This window comes from Suncus etruscus, chromosome 2 (assembly GCF_024139225.1).
Source record: "Suncus etruscus isolate mSunEtr1 chromosome 2, mSunEtr1.pri.cur, whole genome shotgun sequence".
Classification (NCBI taxonomy): Eukaryota; Metazoa; Chordata; class Mammalia; order Eulipotyphla; family Soricidae; genus Suncus; species Suncus etruscus.
This window is the reverse complement of record NC_064849.1, coordinates 111,686,751-111,701,655: the sequence shown is the minus strand read 5'-3', so window position 1 is coordinate 111,701,655 and position 14,905 is coordinate 111,686,751.

Here is a 14,905-nt window from a genome sequence, read left to right as displayed (position 1 = left end):
TTTATAATTTCCACTTTATTAATTTTATTTCTTAGGATTAGAGCCAGGATAAGATAGGCAAAATGCCTACAGTAAAAATTTTAAAGAGACTGTCACTCTTGGGTGTTAATTCTGCATTTGCACTTTCCTGAGTGCAACTCCTTCAAACTAATGTGCCAGAAACTTACCCTAGTCATAAGCCTGTTATTTATGGTATTAATATTCTTTTATAAAAGTAAAAAATTGAGCAATTTTTTTTGAGTGGGATGAAGTGAAAATCTCTGTTCTCTAAGGAAAGGAAAACAAGTGAGATAAATAAAATTTGTTTTTCTACCTGATGGAGCATTCTAAATCATTGAGCCGGGAGGAGATTCCCACCAAAGTGTATCACATTCACTGAGTTGAGGAAAGTTGGAAAATATAAGTTTGTGGTAGTTGAGGCACCAGAAATGTTCAAGACAGAGTGCCAGAAGAGAGAAACTATGCAGAGGAATTTACTGAAATATGCATAGGAGTTCTTTTAATGTGTTGTTGAGTAGTAAGACATTCATGCTTACAATGTAACTGCATAAATCTGGGCAAAGAACTATCAGAGTTTTAATATTAGCATTTTTAAAAATTCACAGAGAGCATGAAAAAATAAAGGTTAGCCAACTGGAGTGAAAAGCATTCACTGAACACCAGAAACATTCAGCAGATATTCTAAGAAGTGTTAAGCTTTAATTGAAGAGGCAAACCATTCCAATAGTCAACACTACTTTTAATACTCTTTGATACACCTAAAACCCATGACTGAAAATAACTCAGATGATCTTTAAATAATTTGATGACCTACTAAACAAAATCCACCGCACTATGAAGGAAGCTAATAGAGATGCTACTGAAGATTCAATTCACAATGTCCAGTATTTGACCAAAAGTTTCCAGACATAAGGAGGTGCAACTATATGTTAGACACAGTGAGGAGAAAAAATCAGCCAGTATAAACAGATCCAGAAGTTTCAGAGATGACAGAATTATCAAATCCATAGATGATAGATTTTAAGAAAAACATGAACCTATGCAGAAAGACATGAAATAATAACAAAGATTTAAAGACATACAAAACCAGTATCTTAAGTAAATGATTCCCCACCCTTTTGTGCAAGTTGTGCTGCTTGCACTTGTCTGGCCATAGTGAGGCTAGAAACTGCTTGTGACTCTGGATTCATAGACAGCAGAACTGCTAAAATCATTCAGTACATATAGCAGCACTAGGTCTTACAGCCTCATTCTTGCATGTCACATGCTTTAGACTCCTAGACATCTCTTGTCTTTTGTTATATTTGTATGTGTATGTATAAAGGGGTATCCAGTGGTATTCAAGGAATATTCCAAGGTCTATGCTTGGGGATCACTTCTGAGGGTGCTTGGGGGCACCAGTGGTGCCAGACATCAATCTAAATCTTCTGCATTCAAAGTATGTGTACAACCAGCTGCACCATCTCTCTGGCCTTCATACAAAAATATTTTAGAAATTCTCCAAGCACGAGGTAAACAATGTCAGATAGAAATTTTGATCTTAGACAAAGAAAAGCTGAACAAAAAGAGGTAAATATAAGGACTAATAAAATATATTTCCCCGTTACTAAGTTTGTTTGTAAGATAATTAACAACTTTAAGAGAAAAACATTCAATTCTGGCTTTATATCATATCCAGAATAAAAGATATAATAACATCTATAGAAAGGATTAGAATAGGCAAAGAAAGCTATTTATTATTTTATGTGTGAAAAAGCAATATATGTCAAATTATGATATGTGATAGATTAAAAATGAACTATAAGCTACATGTGCATGCACATAAAACAAGCTATGTAGCTAAAAAGTTAATAATAACAATAAGATGTACAACACAAAAGCAGTTAGTGAATTGAGGAGATTAATATGATCCCTGCAAGCCCACCCTAGACTCTCACTCTTCAATGTCTGTTTCCAGTCACAAGTTACCCAAAATCCTGACATTGCTCCTACAGGCCTGCAACTTATGTATTTGGTTATTGCTATTTGATTCTAAAACCAAAAGATTTACAAGGAATAAATCTACAAATAGCCCTCAAGAATTTAGATGTTAAAATCCTTAATAAAAGACTCACAAATTTAGTCCACTTATATATAAAATGACAGTAAGAAATTACTAGATGGGATTTGTCTTAGAAACAAGGGATTCGGGGCCGGAATGGTGGTGCAGTGGTATGGTGTTTGCCTTGCACATGGCTGACCTAGGACCGACTAAGGTTAGATTCCCTGGTGTTCCATGTGGTCCCCCTAGCCAGGAGCTATTTCTGAGGGCATAGCCAGGAGTAACCCCTGAGTGTCACTGGGTGTGGTCCTAAAACCAAAAATTCAATAAATAAATAAAACAAAAAACAAGATTTGTTTAATTTTATAAAATAAATAAATATAATTTAGTATGTTAACAATAAAATATAAAACTATGATTATTGCAATATGTTCATTAAACATCTGACAAAATTTTACTTCATTCAAGATACAATTATTTGACAAACTAAACAGAAGTAAATTCCTTAAAAATGAAATTTATGAAAATTTATAACTGTATTTAAAGGGTTGATTCTAAGTTAGGGAAGAAGGCAAGGTTATTTGTTTTTACCACTTCAATTAGCATTTTGTTTAAGATCCTAGCCAGTGGGGAGAAAAGAACATGAAAATAAAATGTGTCACACACATTAAAAAGAATAAAAAATGTTTTTATTTATAGATGACATGATTGTGAATGTAGAAAATAGTAATTACAAAAAAACAGAATAAGAAAGCACATCGGCGAGTTTTTAAATATAAGGTTAATATATAAGAACTAGCTATTTATTTATTTTTTTGGGCCACACCCTGTGACTCTCAGGGGTTACTCCTGGCTAGGCACTCAGAAATCACTCCTGGCTTGGGGGACCATATGGGACGCGGGGTTATTGAACCAACGTCAGTTTTGAGTCAGCCTTTTTTTTTTTTTTTTTGTATTTGTTGCTTTTTTTGCCTATTTGTAAGGCAAATGCCCTACCGCTGCACCATCGCTCTGACCCTGTGAATTAACTTTATTTTTTACACTAGAAAGATACAAATTGAAAATGAAATTCTAAACATTTCAGTAGTTTCACTTAGTACACTACATTCAGTAGTCTGAAAACATAAATAGTTAGTACTAGATTTAATAAGCTGCTTGCAATGCATGTATACTATCCTAAAGATCAGTAGGAAAATCAGCTAATTGGAGAAAGAGAAATAGGCTGATTAGTTTAGAATATAGCATACTATTAAAGTATCAGTCCTTCCAACTCTACTAAAATTTGTATGAAATTATTATTAATCTCCCAAATAACTAAATCAATCTTGTCAGATATGAAGACATCCCACAAATAAGCAAGTTTAGCCAGAGAGCTGATAATCTGAGGGGAGGTTCAGATAAAGGTCTGAGGCCTCTTAATGTAAATTACCTGAATTCCTGTTGACTGCATGGAAAGCCTTACTGACTGGAGTCCTGTATTCACCCTTGTCTGTCACCCCTCCTGAGGGAAGACAATCTTCAGAGATTTTTACCTTAGTTTTCTATTTTTTCATATATTCCTTTACAGAAAGGTAACCTCCCCTTGGGCTTATTTAGAATTAGAAAGGAATATGTTTGCTATTGCTTTTCTTCCGATGATTGATTATTCTGAACAATAAATGTCCTACATAGTATCAATTTAGAGAGCCCCCTGACCCTATACTGGTGTCTACTACAGCTTTAGTGTTTTTTTCCTTTATTTTTTAATATAAATCTTTATTTAAACACCATGATTACAAGCATGTTAGTAGTTGGGTTTCAGTCATAAACAGAATACCCCCTTCACTAGTGCAACATTCCCACCACCAATGCCCTCCCTCCTCCCTTGCCCCTGCCTGCACCGTTATAGACATTCTACTTTTCTCGTTCTTTAACATTGTCATGCTATCTGTTAGTGTAGTTATTTCCCTAACAGCATTTACCACTCTTTGTGGTGAGCTTCACATTGTGAGCCGGTCCTTCCAGCCCTTTCAGCCCTTAACTCTATTGTCTCTGAGACTTATTGCAGTAAATGTCTTTAATTTTTCTTAAAATCCATAAGGAAAACCCATATTCTGTGACTATATTTCTCTGCCTCTGACTTATTTCACTCAACATAATAGATTCCATGTTCATCTATGTATAGGAAAATTTCATGACTTCATCTCTCCTGACGGCTGCTTAATATTCTACTGTATATGTGTACCACAGTTTCTTTAGTTATTCATCTGTTGAAGGCCATCTTGGTTGTTTCCAGAGCCTGGCTATTGTAAAAAGTGCTGCAATGAATGTAGGTGTGAGGAAGGGATTTTTGTATTGTATTTTTGTGTTCCTCAGTCATATTTCTAGGAGTGAAATAGCTGGATCATATGGGAATTTAATTTCCAGTTTTTTCAGAAATCTCAATTATGGTCTTGCACATGACTCATTGAGGTTTAATCCTTGATACCCAGCATCCTATAAGGTACCCTGAGTACTACCAGGAGAGATTCCTGAGTGCAGATCCAGGAGAAATTCCTAAGCATTGCTGGGTGTGGCTTCAAACCAAAAAACAACAACAAAAGTACATATGTATTTCAAAATTCACATATTTGTACAAAGAACCTAGAATCATTGAAACTGAAATTTTAAATGAGAATGTAACTTTAAAGCCATTTTATGTCAAGACTTACATTAAACTAAAAATCTGTCTAGACAATATATTACTGGTGTAAGGATGTAAATGTAGGCCAATGAAACAAAATAGAATGGTTCATTGATATCCTGATATTCAGAAAACATGCCAAAATGAATATAGGGGGGAAATAATGGTTTTTTTTTTAAATATAGCTAGATAAACTGGTTTATACAGTTTATGTAGGAAAAAAATCAATTTTTTTACTTAAGAGGCAATCCCACTGATATTTGGAGGTTACTCTTGGCTCTGCACTTAGGAATCACTACTGGTAGGCTTGGAAAATTCTATGGAAAATATTTAGTTATTAAAATAATTAAATAATGGTGATACAGTAAATTAGGTGGAGTTTAAAAGTATGCTGAATAGAAGAAGACATACAAAGAATACCAATTGTATGATTTTCTCCTGTGTGAAACTGTAGAAAAAGAAATCGGGCCAATACTACTATTAGTTATGTAGCTATCAGAACTCTCCAGTGAGAAAACACTTTAACCTTCCTAATTGGGTCTGTATCTTGTCATATGAGATATGGAACAGGCAAAAGACCTTCATTTGGAATGTCAGGATTTGATTCTCCCTTCCATCCCTTGTTAATGACTTTATTATGTGAGTACACAAATGTATGCGCCCATGCTAATGGCTGTTGATGAGTTAGTTGTACTTCCAATAATAGCAAAGCCAACCAGCTGAGACAGTTTTTTATCTGAATCAGAGAATTTGGCCTCCTTATCCTTTCTGTTCCTCTCATGACACTTTCAAACAACAATGGCTCCCTTAATTAAGTGGCCACAAGGAACATGCTTGTGCAACTTCACGCTTGTTTTCTTCCATGTTATCATGCTAGCACCTTCATATCAGCTTCAGCCAATTAAGAACACTACTGCTCAAGGGCAGAACCTTGTCATCCAGGCTACCTCCAAGGGGTATGTCAGCCACCTACCCATATGGGTGATAGACAGCAGGGAAAGAGGCGGATTCTGTTTTTGAAGGTGGAAATCACATATGAGTGACTGCAGTTAAGTGTGTTACAGTAATCTGGTTTGCTTATTTTATGCTTCACCTGCACCTAGCTTCTGTTTAGACCACTGATTTATACATAATCCCCCAGTAAAAGCAAGTAAGAACCTGCATTAAGTTTTATTAGGAGTAAACAGTTATTTCCCATTCTGTGATTTCCTTTCATATGAAAGACTCATCTATTAAAGTAATCTTGGGCTTCTCTGTCCTTTTATTCAATCCTCCTCCCTAAACACACACTCTCTCTCTGTCTCTCTGTCTCTGTCTCTCTCTCTCTCTCTCTCTCTCTCTCTCTCACTCTCTCTCTCTGACACACACACACACACACACACACACACACGGAAGAAGTGGAGGAAAAATACATCAACATCCTTCCTGTGTGAGTTCCTATGTGGATGTTTATACCTTTAAAAAGCAGAGATATGGAATTTTATCTGAATATTTTTCTCTTTACACCTAAGAATATATTTCCATAAATCAATATGGATATGCTAGCACTAATTTCTGGGTGCCAGAAAGAGTATAATAGATAAAGCACTTGACTTTTATGTGGTGAACCTGAGTTCAATCCCAGCAGCATTCTCAGTCCCTTGAAAGCCACCAGGAGTTATTCATGAGCACAAAGTCAGGAATAACTCCTGAGCATTGCCAGGCGTGGCCCCCAAAACTAAACTAGTTTCTATAGATAAAATGAAAATAAAGAAAAAATAAAAATATATGTTTTCATAGTAAGAAAAAATGTTTCTTTCCAAGTTGCCTATAAAATTATGGGATATTTTGTTGTTGCTATGCAGTCAATGTAATTTTTTAAATTAGTTTATTTAAACACTGTGGTTGTAGGATTGTTCATAATACAGTCTCACAAATACAAAGTTGTTTGTGATTGAGTTCAGTTATACAATGTACAATACCATTCACCAGTGTACATTTCTTGCCATCAATGTTCCCAGTTTTATTGAAAAATTATATCATTGAACACAATTATTAGACTTAGAGCAATTTACAAAGAAAAAAAAGATGTGGCCAATCAAAGCTTACAATTAACACTGGTGGTGGGAATGCCCCCGATTCAATGTCACTATGTACTTAAAATATTACTGTGAAATATTTGTAATTTACTTTGGTCAAAATAAAAATCATTTAATTAAAAAAAATTAGGTCAGGGCCAATAGTACAGCCAGTTTGGCATTGGCCTTGCACACAGACAATTTAATCAGAGCCAATTGATCCTGGCACTGCATGTGATCTCCAAGGAGTGATCACTGAGCACAAATCCAGGAGTAAGCTCCAACCACTGCCAAGTGACTCCCCCAAAATATACAAATTGAAGTCAGAATATGATTGTAAAATATTCTTGTGTAACTTATTCAACTATTCCTTTTCTTTAAACAGATAAAATAAATTTATCTGCATTATTTTGTTCATTAAAGAGAAGCTTGCCAAACCTTATAAATGGAATCTAGTTTTAATATACCACCCCCTCTACTTATTTTTAAACTAACCTACAATTCTAAAAAAATTGTTCCCAGGTACTAAAATGAAAATTGGTATTCTTTCCTAGTCATCATGAAGAAATCATTATTAATATTAGAAAAATCAGTAGGTGGCTATTGGTAAGGCAGCAGATATTTTTAAAGTAAAGAAAACAATAAAACCAATTTTGGTATTGTTAGTAATTGAGATGGATATTACATGCTTTGGGAACTGTGTTTGTATTACATGTCAAATACCATTACCAAAAATGTCACTAAAATGGAAGGGTCGTAGCAAAAAGCTTATCCACACCCCTGGCCAATAGCCCACTTATTTCAAGGATCATTCAATATAAAACAGACGTTTTCACTGTCTTTGGGACTCTAATAAAATTTGGCTTGTATTGCCATAAACATCTTGCCAAGGATTCACATCTAGCACACATTTTCTTTTGCATCAGTCCTAGGGCTGCATTCTTCATGGTCCCTTTCCATACTCCTTTGAATTCCCTCTCCGCATTCCTGCTAGACTCTTAAACTAGGCTATGGATTTTACTTCTGTTGAAATGTTCAAAATGGGTGGAAAATATTTAAGTCAAACTGGGAATTCTCTAAGTACATTACTGAGATCTAATTATTCCAGATGATAAAGCATTGCCTACCAATATGTCAGGATTGTGCAGCCGAATCTGCTGATATCTAAGGAGTGTCATTTGGCTATCATTGGGGTTTAGGGCTTCCAGAGGCCTGAGGTAGAAGGGGAATGGTTCTGATGCTAAACAAGAATACAAATTTTATGGCATTTTTAGCATCTTTGAGAATAAAACAGAACCACATGTGAGGCAAATTTCTAAATGAACAAATTCCAACATAAGAAGTGGCATAAGTTCCCAGTATGAGTGGGAAATTAAGCTTCTCTATGAATCTACTGATTTGGCATGCAAAAGTCGTCACCTAATCTGAAAAGAGTCACTTCTAGAATGGGAGGGACTAGATATTATAGAGAAAAGCACTTCTTGGCATACAGTTCGATACAAGTAAGAAAACTGGAGTGATATCTGAGAAGTTTGATTAGAAGACTAACCTGACTACTAATTTGAATGTTGCTAGTGCAGCATAGGGTCACCCTTGCCAATACTAACTCATGAAACCTTTAATGAGTGGAGATATTTTTTCCAAGTTGCAGTATCTTGGAAGAAAAAAAATACTTTTATTCAATTTAGAATTGTTCATCCATTGCAACATTCTCAGCAAATATTGAACATTTGTCAAATAAATTTAAAATTTTTATGTAAAGGTATAGAAAATTCAAACATATCTAGGAGTTATCATTGGTTTTTAAAGTTGTAATTGGTGGAGAGAAAATAAAAAACAAAAATTTCTTCTTTTCTCTTTCTCCTCTTTCTCTTCCTCTTCGCTCTCCTCCTCTTCCTTCTCCTCCTCTTCTTCCTCCTCTTCTCTTTCCTTACCATCTCTACCTCTTTGTCCTAATTATCCATCTCCTACTTAATTTGGAGGGCAAACCTTGTAGTGCTGGGTTCGGGGATCACTCCCTGAACTGCTCATGTGATTCTGGGGTTTAAAATGGTGTCAGCTACTTGCAAGGGAAGCTCCTTAAATTCTGTGCTTTTTCCTACTCACATTTTATTAAATATTGCATTTGTGGATGAATCTTCTAGTAAGTTGTGATAACATCTCATGAACATATTTTCTGAATGGAATAGTTCTATAGCTCAATTCATAAATGCATCAGAATAATATTGATTAATGAACTAAGAAAGGACTATTTCTAGGCACACATTTGCCTCATGTTGTCATTCTATTCCTCTGAGGGTTCCCAAAGTTTTGTTCTTTCGTTGACCATAAAATGATCAAGTCCTCCTAATATACACTGAATTATTTTTCTAATTTTATAACCCAACAAATAGCAATAGTGTACTGTATCATTTCTGATAGTGCAGGAACCTTAGAAAGTTGCATTCTACTCATTAATCAAAGACCAAGTTCAGATGTTCACCATATACCTGAAAGTAACAAATGCATGTGTTATGCCCAGAGAGAGTTCTTTATTTCAATCCCAGAGAACTTTGAAACTGATCTTTGACAGATCCCCCAAAATATTAATACAATGGTTTATTTCTCAAATGGCAGTTTGACTTCTTTGTTGTTATTGTCAAGAAGCTTATCAGGGAGGTTCTTCTAAGTAAAATAACTCCTAGTAAACTTGTTCAGTTAAGAATGAGAAGTTTTGAGGGAGGGACTTCAGAGCATAAAAACCGGCTAACCTTTGCAAAAGCTGGCTCCCTGTGTGTGACACCAGGCGGGGAAAATCCGCGAAAGTACACCGGCCCAGTGGGGCTCAGCTGTGAAAGACTGTGAGTGTGACCTGTCTATGTCTGTCTACTGTCCTCTTGCGTGAAACTCTTGCGAGTGGGGCAAAAAGAGGCTCAGAGGAGCACGGCCGCTCCGCTTCGCTACGCTACGCGGCCGTGCACTCTTTCTAAGGAAAGAACTCCATTGCAACAAGAAGGAAAAATCACACTAAGAACGGCGCTATATCACAGAAGCAAACATTTCTCTCTGGACTGTCTTCTCTGTTGCATGCTCGGGCCTAAGATTTGACCCAGTGTGAGGCTTCATCCACGGAGGACTCCCCTCCCTTAGAGGCAAGTCAGCCCATCCAGAAAGGGAGGAGCCAGAGGAGTGTGCTGCCTACATCATATAGACAATGAATACCACCACAACACGTAGAAAAACCCACAATACAAGTGTGACAATGGGGAAACAACGCAGGCCAGCATCAGACATAGAGAATGAAGATGACAATTCTGAGGACCAGATAATGACTGAACAACTAATCAACCTCTCAGATAAGGACTTTAGACTAGCAATATGGAAGGTGCTCAACAGACTCCAAGAAACCATGGATCGAGTTGAACAGAACACTAATAAGAACCAAGAAAATATGAAGGCAGAAATGACAAAACTCCAAACTGAAATAACATGTCAACTAACAGGACTGAAAAAGTCAGTAAACGAAGTGAATGACAAAATGGATAAGCTCTGGGACAGGGTATCAGAAGCTGAGAATAGACTTGGTGCTGTGGAAGATGAGATACATAACAATTCCATACAGCAGGAGAGATTGGACAAAAAACTTAAAGCAAATGAGCAGACAATGGAAAAATTAGTCAAAGAATGGGAACAGACGAAAATAGAAGTCTATGATAAGATCAACAGAAACAACTTAAGAATCATTGGAGTCCCAGAGACCCAGGAAGAAAATTTCCAGGAAGAATCAATGGTCAAGAACATCATTAAAGAGAAACTTCCAGAGCTAAAGAATATATGTGATCAAATCCTGCATGCCCGAAGAGTACCAACCAAAAGAGACCCCAGAAAAACCACCCCAAGACACATCCTAGTCACAATGACAAATCCCACAGATAGAGACAGAATTCTGAAAACAGCAAGATCAAAAGGGGAAATCATGTTCAAGCAAGCTTCCCTGAGATTTACAGCAGACCTGTCACCAGAAACGCTCAATGCCAGAAAGCAGTGGTGGGATATTGTGACAAGACTGAATGAAATGAATGCTTCACCCAGAATACTATACCCAGCAAAACTCACTTTCCGGTTTGATGGAAGAATACATGGTTTCACAGACAAAAAACAGCTCAGAAACTTCACAGACACAAAACCAGTCTTAAGAGAAAAACTGAAAGACCTAATCTAAGACAAGACTACCCAAAAGACACACCAAATTTTGAAATAAAGATGGCGTTAAATCCCAGGACAATTCTTTCTCTCAACGTCAATGGACTAAATGCACCAGTTAAGAGACACAGAGTGGCTAAATGGATCAAAAAACTCAATCCAACCTTCTGCTGCCTACAAGAAACGCACCTGAATAGTCAGAACAAACATAGACTCAAAATAAAAGGCTGGAGAAAAGTTATCCAAGCAAACAACACCCATAAAAAAGCTGGAGTGGCCATACTAATATCAGATAATGCAAACTTTATACTCAGGAAGGTTGTAAGGGACAAAGACGGACATTTTATATTAATCAAGGGGTACGTAGAGCAGGAAGAATTCACTCTCCTAAACATATATGCACCGAATGAGGGGCCAGCAAAATATTTAATACAACTGTTGACAAATCTGAAAAATAATATCAACAACAACACAATAATTGTGGGGGACCTTAACACGGCTTTGTCAACACTGGACAGGTCAACCAGACTGAAACCCAACAAGAATATACTAGACCTGAGGAGAGAAATGGAAGAAAGAGGCCTAGTGGATATATATAGGACACTCCATCCCCAGAAACCTGGATACACATTCTTCTCCAATGTACATGGGACATTCTCCAGGATAGACTACATGCTGGCACATAAAACATACCTCCATAAGATCAAGAGGATAGAAATTTTGCAGACTACCTTCGCTGACCACAAGGCTCTGAAATTATTTGTGAACTCCAAAGGGACTCAGAAGAAACACTTTAACACCTGGAAGTTAAACAGCCTCATGCTCAATAACCAGTGGGTCCGAGATGAAATCAAGGAGGAAATCAAAAGGTTCCTGGAAACAAATGACAATAAAGACACAAACTCTCAGAACTTATGGGACACAGCAAAAGCAGTACTGAGAGCAAAATTTATAGCTTTGCAAGCACACATCAGGAAGGAAGAAGGAGCTTACCTGAGTAGCTTAATGACACAGCTAATAGAACTAGAAAATGCTCAACAAAAGGACCCAAGAATAGGAAGACAGAAGAAAATAACAAAGCTGAGAGCAGAAATCAACGAAGTGGAAACTCAAAAAACAATCCGAAAGATCAACGAAAGCAGAAGTTGGTTCTTTGAAAAAATAAACAAGATTGATAGACCACTGGCAAACCTAACAAAGAAAGAGAGAGAGAGAAACTTGATAACTCGTATCAGGAATGAAAAAGGAGAGATCACTACTGATATGACAGAGATTCAAAGGGTAATCAGAAACTACTTTGAAAAACTCTACGCCACTAAAAATGAGAACCTGGAAGAAATGGATAAATTCTTGGACTCTTATAATCTTCCACGGTTGAAGGAAGAGGATGTAGCATATCTAAACACCCCCATCACCATTGATGAAATTAAAACAGTAATCAAATGTCTGCCGAAAAACAAAAGCCCAGGTCCAGATGGATTCACTAATGAATTCTATCAAACTTTCCAAGAGGAACTACTGCCAATCTTGGCAAGACTCTTTCATGAAATTGAACAAACAGAAACACTTCCAAATAGCTTTTATGAAGCCAACATCACCTTGATACTTAAACCAGACAGAGACGCTACCAAAAAAGAAAATTACAGACCAATATCACTGATGAATGCAGATGCAAAGATCCTCAACAAAATCCTGGCAAATAGGATTCAATGCCTCGTTAAGAAGATCATCCACTACGATCAAGTAGGTTTCATCCCAGGAATGCAAGGCTGGTTTAACATCCGTAAATCTATCAACATAATACACAACATCAATAACAAGAAAAATAAAAACCACATGATCATATCAATAGATGCAGAGAAAGCATTTGATAAGGTCCAACACCCATTCTTGATCAAAACTCTCAGCAAGATGGGAATGGAGGGAACCTTTCTCAATATAGTGAAGGCCATCTACCACAAGCCAGTGGCAAATATTATCCTCAATGGAGAAAAACTGAAAGCCTTCCCTCTAAATTCTGGCACAAGACAAGGCTGTCCTCTCTCACCACTCCTATTCAACATAGCACTGGAAGTACTTGCTATAGCGATTAGGCAAGAAAAGGATATCAAGGGAATCCAGATAGGAAAGGAAGAAGTCAAGCTCTCACTGTTTGCAGATGACATGATACTCTACTTAGAAAACCCTAAAGACTCTATCAAAAAGCTTCTAGAAACAATAGACTCATATAGCAAGGTGGCAGGCTACAAAATTAACACACAAAAATCAATGGCCTTTCTATATACCAATAGTAATAAGGATGAAATGGACATTAAGAAAACAACCCCATTCAAAATAGTACCACACAAACTCAAATATCTTGGAATCAACTTGACTAAATATGTGAAGGACCTATACAAAGAAAACTATAAAACTCTGCTCCAAGAAATAAGAGAGGACACACGGAAATGGAAACACATACTCTGCTCATGGATTGGCAGGATTAACATCATCAAAATGTCAATACTCCCCAAGGCATTATACTGATTTAATGCCATCCCTCTAAAGATACCCATGACATTCTTCAAAGAAGTGGATCAGACACTTTTGAAATTCATTTGGAACAATAAACACCCTCGAATAGCTAAAGCAATCATTGGGAAAAAGAATATGGGAGGAATTACTTTTCCCAACTTTAAACTGTACTACAAAGCAACAGTTATCAAAACAGCATGGTATTGGAATAAGGATAGGTCCTCAGATCAGTGGAATAGGCTTGAATACTCAGAAAATGTTCCCCAGAGATACAACCATCTAATTTTTGATAAAGGAGCAGGAAATCCTAAATGGAGCAGGGAAAGCCTCTTCAACAAGTGGTGTTGGCACAATTGGATAGCCACTTGCAAAAAATTAAACTTAGACCCCCAGCTAACATCATGTACAAAGGTAAAATCCAAATGGATTAAAGACCTCGATATCAGCCCCAAAACCATAAGATATATAGAACAGCACATAGGCAAAACACTACAGGACATTACAGGCATCTTCAAGGAGGAAACTGCACTCTCCAAGCAAGTGAAAGCAGAGATTAACAGATGGGAATATATTAAGCTGAGAAGCTTCTGCACCTCAAAGGAAATAGTGCCCAGGATACAAGAGCCACCCACTGAGTGGGAGAAACTATTCACCCAATACCCATCAGATAAGGGGCTAATCTCCAAAATATACAAGGCACTGACAGAACTTTACAAGAAAAAAACATCTAACCCCATCAAAAAATGGGGAGAAGAAATGAACAGACACTTTGACAAAGAAGAAATACGCATGGCCAAAAGACACATGAAAAAATGCTCCACATCACTAATCATCAGGGAGATGCAAATCAAAACAACGATGAGATACCACCTCACACCCCAGAGACTGGCACACATCACAAAGAATGAGAATAAACAGTGTTGGCGGGGATGTGGAGAGAAAGGAACTCTTATCCACTGCTGGTGGGAATGCTGTCTAGTTCAACCTTTATGGAAAGCGATATGGAGATTCCTCCAAAAACTGGAAATCGAGCTCCCATACGATCCAGCTATACCACTCCTAGGAATATACCCTAGGAACACAAAAATACAATACAAAAACCCCTTCCTTACACCTATATTCATTGCAGCTCTATTTACCATAGCAAGACTCTGGAAACAACCAAGATGCCCTTCAACAGACGAATGGCTAAAGAAACTGTGGTACATATACACAATGGAATATTATGCAGCTGTCAGGAGAGATGAAGTCATGAAATTTTCCTATACATGGATGTACATGGAATCTATTATGCTGAGTGAAATAAGTCAGAGAGAGAGAGAAAAACGCAGAATGGTCTCACTCATCTATGGGTTTTAAGAAAAATGAAAGACACCCTTGTAATAATAATTTTCAGACACAAAAGAGAAAAGAGCTGGAAGTTCCAGCTCACCTCAGGAAGCTCACCAC